The sequence below is a fragment of the Symphodus melops genome, assembly GCF_947650265.1.
Source record: "Symphodus melops genome assembly, chromosome: 20".
In the NCBI taxonomy this organism is placed as follows: domain Eukaryota; kingdom Metazoa; phylum Chordata; class Actinopteri; order Labriformes; family Labridae; genus Symphodus; species Symphodus melops.
Window position 1 is genome coordinate 3,756,317 of NC_136710.1, and position 8,924 is coordinate 3,765,240.

Here is an 8,924-nt window from a genome sequence, read left to right on the forward strand (position 1 = left end):
GGAGAGAAGGTGTCATCTTTCCGACTCTCATTCGTTTTTATTATTTAACCTGCAATAAACCAAGACAGAAAACTCGTCACGAACGTGACAGATGTTTCTGCCTGAGTCATGTGACGTCCGAGTGAAACGCTGATGAGCTCGCGCAGTTTCTTTCGAGATGGGACAGCGATGCAGTCAGAAATAGGGGAGAAAGAGAGAGAGAAAGAGAGAGAGAGAGAGAGAGAGAGGGTGGGAAACGACATGTAGCAAAGAAAAGGTCTGACTCGAGCATGGGCCGTCCTGTCGGAGGACCCTGGCCTCTGAACACGCCACACTGGGCTACCTTTTATTACTTTATTATTTTACCTTTTATTACTTTATTATTTTACCTTTTATTACTTTTAAGTCATGGGGACCTCACATTAAATAGTGTTTCTTTTTCCCAGAACGCTAACATTTCCAACACACTTACTCAAACTGTTCTCCACAGCTTCACTGATGTTAATGAAATCCGTTTCAACAGTGACAGAACCTGAGCCTCGGTCTTGGTTCGACTTGATCTCAGTCCAGTTCTGAGGATTTTAGACTGGCTTACAGTCTGTCAGAGAATAGACTTATAATACTGCTGCTATTTAGTGGCAGGTTAAAACCCCTGATAGAAACTTCACTACCTGAAGATACAACTGGCTCCATCTATGGTATAACACTCCTTATTGATAGAGATCAGTGCCTGTTGCCGTTGTTTGTTGTCACGTATAAGAAGAAGGAAAGAAGTTAAACGAGTGTTTCACCACTGATACAAACCTGTTTTCTTTAAAGCAACACTGAAGTATAGTAAGGGCAAACCAGGATAAGCTCAATCATGACTGCAGTCTCATGACACACTGGAATGGACTGTGAGTCATCTTGTACGATAAGAGCTTCCTTGACGGTCTCTTTGTGTGAAACCAGTTTTGCCAAAAAGGAAACTGATGTAAGTTGTTTCAGTGCACTTAAAATCAGATCGCTTCTTTTACGCTTGCGTGACGTTGAGTCTATAGCTCCTTGGCGTTGAGTTGTACAACTCTAAGCTCATGGCATGTGGCGCATCATGAAAACGGTTTCATGACGCCACGAAAGGTAATGAGGTCATTGGAAAAGTCGGACAAGTTCCATGAGTCCGTCGGCAGTAACACTTTTTTTTTTTACCATTACACCATGTTTTATTATACATGTGAAACCCAACTATGTTTATACCATGTAAGAAAATGTGTAGTAAGTTTGTTGTCACTGCGAGCTAAGCTTCATTCAACCTTTTAAAGAAGCCCTGTGTTGCCATGTGTTGGACTTCAGAAAATTTTTTTTGTCTGTTTTAGTTTTTAGCTCCTGTGTAAACTGCTAGAGTCGGTGTGTGTGGAGAGGAGAGATAACTGTCGTATGGGCTTGTCACTGTTCTAAACAGCATACATACGTATGTCGAAAAATTGGAAAAAACGGCATACATACCAATGTCGAAAAATGAAAAAAAAAACATACATACCTTTGTCGAAAAAATGACAAAAACAGCATACATATCTATGTCGAAAAATTGGAAAAAGCGACATATATACCTATGTTGAAAAATTGGAAAAAAACGACATACATACCTATGTCGTAAAAATTGAAAAAACTACCAAACATACCTGTTTTAAAAGAGACAAAAACAGCATACATACGTATGTCGAAAAATTGGAAAAAACGACATACATACCTTTGTCGACAAAATGAAAAAAACAGCATACATACCTATGTTGAAAAATTGGAAAAAAATGACAGACATCCCTATGTCAAAAAAAAAAACCATACATACCTATGTCGAAAAATTGGAAAAAACGACATACAAACCTATGTCGTAAAAGTTGAAAAAACTAGCAAACATACCCGTTTAAAAAATTACAAAAACAGCATATATACGTCTTATTTTAGCTTTATCGTCAAGCTTCTTAACACAGACAATTCTTTATTGAGATTATCCAATAAGTGTATTCTGCTATCTGGGTGATATACAGTTGCACAAAAACAGGAGACAGAGAAATTGTTACTTCACTTGTTTTAACAGAGCAGTTGCTTCATAAGGTTAGATGTGACGCCCAGTAGGAAAAGTGTGTATTCATCCGTGCTGGTTAACACAAACTTCGTACAGTCATATAGTACCTCTTCAATGTTAGAGGGATCGAAATGTTTTAAGAAACACTTAAGATTCCAGAGAAGCATTTTGTATTTTTCGTTTATTGAGAGACATATTTATTGCAAAAACAAAAACAAAAAACAAAAAAAAAATCAATGATCACAGATTCAATTGTCAATCAGACAGCCAGTTATTAGAAAAGTCCATCCTCGTCCGTCTACCAAGTCTGTGAGAGAGAGATGTCAAAATAATATATTTTTCTCTTTTAATGGAAGACAGAGAAATGCATCCAAATAAAGTTAAGTACCTGCTCCCATGTAAAGCCTCTCTGAAGCAACTGATTGCACGAGAAGTCGACTGTCCTCGACTTTCTGTTGAGAAACAAAAGAAAAACAAAGACCGCTTTCTATTTTAAAACTGTTATCATTCTTCTGAGTAGTTATTTGCGGGGGAAGGAAAGCAAAAACGTAGCTTCTTCGTGTGCAGATCTTATTTTGCTTTCCTTAAACTTTTTTTTGGACACAGCTGTGTGTCTGTCTTTATTTTTAATCGTTATCAAGCAGCACGTCAATAATAAAATGCATCCTTCCTTTCTGGGTTTACACAGATACTGTAAAGTAAATAAATGGTATCCTGAAATCAGAAAGAGTAAAATATGTTACTTAGATGTGCAGGCATGCATTTATTTAATGGATAGAAGATCCATTTAGCACTGTAATAAGTATTGATTGTGTTTATTTTTGTCTGGACGAGACAGGAGATACATCCAGAGTGTAACAAACCATCATATCTGCAGCTTTACGATGAGTTCAGAACAGCATCGTGAAAATCACATGTCACAGTTCTTTAAAAGGAATTGTTTAAATACCTGACAGATGTCTTGTTTGTTAGTGTACTTGATCTTCATGCTTTGGTCTGGGCTGTGAAACAGATATTTAACCATCATTCGAGTCCCTTTCCTCGGCACAAATCACAACTGTAGTACGTTTTAAAACACATACGTCACCATGGAGGCAGAGTCGCACTCTGTGGTGAGTTCAAAGTCACGAAGGACCAGATCGGGCCAACAGTGAATCATGACCAGGAAGTGAAGGTCCTAGACACTCAGGGTATCTTTAAGTAGAAGGAGACAAAAAAAAGGGTTATTTACTTATCCAGAGGTTTATCACAGCTTTAAGTGAGAGCACAGAACTCACCTCACTGTCAGGAACATACTGGAGATTCTCCTCCAGAAAATGTCCCTCACTCCTATAAAGCAAACAGACATTAGCTTTGTTAACAGAGCACAAAAAACAACGCTACAAAGTTCTTTACAAAACGTACTGAAACTGACAACACACAAAGATTTAATAAAACAAAAATGTAGCCAAAAAAGAGATTACATAGGGCTTTCACACATGCAGAAAACTCCTGATGTTTTCCAAAGAAGCTGAATGTGTGAACACAAAGGGCCACATTTTTCAGTTGGACCTCACCTGGAGTTTCTCCTTCAGACTCAAAGTATTTTTTCCCACAGCGAGCCAGAGTGAGCTGATGTGAGATGGCAGCAGGATATCATCCGGAGAGTTCACCTGGAATTACACACATACTTGTAAAGAGCAGCTGACTGAAATAAATGCTGAAACGCTTCTCAGCCTGATGAGGGTCCATCATCCACTGAGTCAGAACTTTATCGCCCTGTGAAGAGAACAGTGTGACAAAAATCTACACCACCAAACACAGGATGGTTTTCATCTGTCCAACATTTCTAAGAAAGACTGCTCTTAAAAGCATAAATTTAAACTTTTTATTGTAATTTAAGAAGGTGTGAAGCAGTAGGCGTCGCCCCCCTTGAGCACCAGCATTAAACCAAAACAAACTGCTGTTTGGCCACACCTCGGCTATTCCGAAGCCTCTGATCTCCTCCAACGACACACCTCCAAACACCAGGAGTTTCTGTCCTGGGTCGAAGGTTCTCCGCCTGGCTGACTTGTCATAACAGGACTTGTTGCTGCTAGTCGTCCGCCAGCCGCTCTCTCATCTGGATGACACAGAATACAACGTTAACAGATCCCACCCTCCCAGATCTCTCTTAACAGTGTTAACAGGTTAGCTAAACTAGTTATTGGACGAGGCATCCACTGAGCTAGCAAATGCTAAAATGTCCGTGTGCTAACCTGTTTCACAGTACTACAATAACGTACTGCAGGAGAAACCTCGAGCTGAAAATATCCATACGTGATCTAACAAGCATAAAACGAGTGTCCATTACTGACCATTGGGCTTAACGGTCAAGAAACTCCTTCATTAGAATGTAGCAAATCATTAGAACAACTAAGTATTATTTGCAGTACATTGACATTTATCATTTAGTAATTTAGAATTACATGACCATAAAGTATAAAAAAAAAAAAGGGCGGCAGTAGCTCAGTCTGTAGGGACTTGGGTTGGGAACCGGAGGGTCGCCGGTTCAAGTCCCGGCACGGATCAAGTCCGGAAACTGGTCTGGTAGCTGGAGAGGTGCCAGTCCATTTCCTGAGCACTGCCGAGGTGCCCCTGAGCAAGGCACCGAACCCCAAAAACTGCTCCGGAGCGCCCGCTGTGGGCAGCACCCTCACTCTGAGACCTCTCCTTTAATGCAGAGTGAAAACCGAATTTCCCCTCGTGGGATTAATAAAGTATATATATAAAAAAATAAATATATATATATATTTAATGCAACAAAAAAAAGCAGATTCTATCTCAAACTTTTTGTTTGAAAGTTACTTAAATAATTGCCTCAAAATGAAGGACGCATTTATATTGAATACATTTCATCAGATATATTAAGTTAAATGTACTCAACTACAGAATCATTTATTGCAGTGGATAAATGACATACAGAATGAAGTGGGAAAATCATTAATCTTATTACATTTTGGAAGCTAATGATAGATTGTAGACTGGTAATCTAAATTGTGAAACTCCTGTGTTGAGAAACAGAACTAAACCAGAATATATCGCTGTCATTTTAATGTTTAAAGTCAGTGTACTCTCTATACGCTCTGACTGAGAGCTCACAAACACTTGGGAGAGGAGTCGTCTTTCTGTTTACTTTCAACCACAAATCAAAGACCTTATGCAAATATGGAAAACCAAATATTTATCTGCTCCTCTTTATCACACTGTGTGTATACCTGTACGTGACTGTATATTGCTATGGAGTTTGATGGATGGTCGGGCGTACTGAATAAGGTGCAGCCCTTTATGTGGCGTCTACGCTAATGGGAGATTATGATCGATGAGTGGAGAGCAGTCATTGTGCGTGGCTCAGACAACTATTTTCCTGTATAAAGCGAATGAATTACTGCAGTTTGTTACAAATTGTTGACATGTTTTGTAATGTGAATCTTGGATTTTGGATGTTTCAATCTTGTGTTTTTCGCTCCTGCTGACCAACAGAAAGAATGTAGTTTTAAAGTCCTTTGTCATTGGTCTGACTTCTGAAGACTCAATATCCACATCTTGTATACAGTCTATGTTGCAGGGCTGATGCCTATGTCTGGAGTGTCTGTGGAGCAACACAAACAAGTTTTCAACCTACATGATGAATGCTGTTATAGGTGACCACTGGTCAAAGTACAGCTGGTTGTAAAGGTCTTTTTTAGGATGAGAGATACTTTCAAAAAATAAAACATATCGCGAGCTACTTCTACTCCCCCTATTATTGTTTTGTTTTTGCAGTGTACATTAATATTATTATATGCTTATCTTTAAATGAGATTTCTGACACCAGTCGACCAGGGCATTGTAATCTGGTTAGATAAATCTAGAGTTGCAGGTTTCTATGAGTGAGTTTTCTTTTATGCATAGGGTAGATTATTTTTCTTTTCTTTCTTCATATGTTGGATTTACTTGGCGAGCCCCTTGTTTGAGACCCCTGCACTAAACTGTGGCTGTGACGACTGACTGTCAGTGCTCTCCCCTGCTGCCTTGTTTCTCCCCACTCAGGTTGCCTTCAGGTAGAGTTATGCAACCACCACTGAATAACAGACAGCACATTCTTTCATTGGGATGATTAGCCTCAGTGTTTAATAAAACATTAAACTTCAATAACTTTAAAAACTCTGTGGTCTCCTTGTTGGTGCAGCTCACTGAGCCTGGGTTCTAAATGGGGCCTCGTCTGGGATCTTGTCTCTGTTCTCCAATAGACCTGGACGTAGCCTCAATCTATACCTTTGTAAAGACACAACGTAAACGAATGTGTTGAAACAGCATCTGACATGCTGCCTGAAGCATAATTACAGCCTACGCATACACAGCCTGCTAAGCAACACAGACAGGTTATACAAGGCAGCTAAACAATCGAGCAATCTTTTTCATTATCACCTTCAGCTCTCCACCATTACTGGCTTTAAAAACCATGTAACCCAACAAACTCTGACAGCCGTCACACGTATGGGCGTATGAAGTTATGTGGCTGTAACTGTTACCTCAGATGCCTTCATGGGCAGGTGTTTATTGTAAAGACTTCACTAATGTCACATGAAAGAGGCGTTCCTTGGAAGGATTTCAGAGACCTCAAGTGTTTATTCAAATATATTTGAGTTGAAAGGTCGTGATTTAAATACAGGTGCCAAACTAAGATGGAGGAGAAAAAAAAGTTTGTTCAGCTAAAGTTCAGTTGTAGAAAATAGAAAACACTCTCTCTTATCTCATGACTCTCATCACAGCCACACCACGCAGTTGTGGAGTGTTTGGATAGCTTTTGTGGATTCCAGTCATTTCTGCTGCATGGCTAAGTGGTAAAGCAGGTCGTCGTTCAACTGAAACAGTTGCAGTTTGATCCCATGCCAAGTTCAGGGCACTTTGATTAGGGTTAGGGTGTGGAGGTGAAGGAACGGCACCGTAAAAAACAAGAATTGCTCAATCATTTTGTGGGAGTAAAGTCATTTTATTTAATTAAATCAAAGCGCAAACCCAGGGCGACGTGCATCTGATGAAACTTTAATCACTAAATCTTGCTCACTGTGATTCTAATCAACCAGTTTGAGATTATCCTGACAATTATTTCTATCTCTAAAGTTTCTGGAATTGACTCACAGGATACACTTCATGTTTTGCGCTGATGATTCATAACAAACAGGGAAAATGCTTTAAAAAAAAAAATCTTATTCAGACAACATTAATAAAGTGCTTTAACTCTTACGCACAATTCAGCTGTCCTTATAAATATATATATATATATATATATATATAAATTACTGACACAATTCTGTCCGTAGCTTTTCACTTTCTGCCACACCACTCGCTGTGCACAGGAGTGGTTCTTTCTCATGAGAGGTATTTATATGCTACTAATAATAATATGCTTTTTGTAATTATGTGCTTCTAAAACAACTTTGAAACCACAGAAATGCAGCTCGGCCTCATAGCCACATGGCGTTACACTTCCTTGTCGGTTTACAATAAACGTTGAAAAGAAGACGTTTGGCATCCACTGGGTAAAAGCCGTCGTCCTCCTTTATCTCCCTGCACCTGTAGGTGTGAGAGGCATCGAACTCATGTCCAAACCAGGCGAACTTGTCTGAATGGAATTCACACTGACGCAAACGAAGCCACAGTTTGTGTTTCTGTTGAGAGTGCACAAGACAAAATAGGTCTGCGTAACTGTGAACACAACGTGCACAGATTGTAGGTTTTGTTTTATTGTAGTTTTCAAGTTGACATCGTGGAGCATTTGAGGACTCTTGTAAAAAGAGTTAATTATTTCACACCCTTGGCGTTAAGGACAACAGACGTGTTTGCTCATGATTAGCAAGACTGTGCTAAAGCTTCGTCATCAAGACGGTATCTGTTTCACTTATTCAATTTAACTTTCATAAAGACATTTATTTGATGAACCGCTCGTATTTTACACTTGAAGAATAAAACCATTTAATCACAAGTGGATTCTGCCCAGAGTCGTCGACAGATTCATATTTTCAAAGACGGCTGAATCGTGCGTTGGTTAGTTGGCCATCACTGAAGAACGTTTGGTACCAAGTTTACAACGTCAGACTAAAGCTCCAGCTCTGCGGGGACTGAAGGAGTTCACACTCTTTAATTGTGAGAAGGATTTTTAATGGGACATTTTTAGAAATGCGTTTCATCATCCTTTATGTCGAGCGTAAATTCAAATCTTTCTGCTCATCGTGAGCGCTCAGTATTTTTAAAGCTAATGAAGCTAAATCACGATTCACCTTTTTACCTGCCTGTAACAGCTTTGCTTTTAAATAAATCCTTCTGCATAAAGCATGACGTACATTGTAAGAATCTTGTCTGACTTGGATTCTTATTTTGGGTGCTACGTGCAGTCGGGCATGATGGCGTATCATGCCTCAGCCCGAACAGCTTCTATTCTGGTTTTTTTACGACGGCACAAAGTCGCTCAGTGAGAGCAGAGCCGCATGATGATTCCCTGAATTCAGGACTTTAGTTTTCTAGTATTTTAGAGCACCAGGGCAAAAGCAGACATGAACCTGTCACTCCTCCTTCCAATCACCAAAGATGTAAACAAGAGAAATGTTGGCAGGAAAAAAAAAAAAAAATCTAACAATGAGCCCGTTTTCAGGCTTTTTTTAAAAAGAAGGGTCGGGACAGATTACAGACACACTCGCAAGCGAAAGAGAGAGAGAGAGAGAGAGGGAGAGCTGATATGTATGGTATCGTCTGTGTGGGAAACACTGACGACAGTTCATAGGGAAATTTCATTTCAATTCAATTCAAACCTTTATTTAATTTCAAAAGGACACTGAGGTCTCCCTCATATCCAATGCTGTCAAGACTACAAGCCCCAATA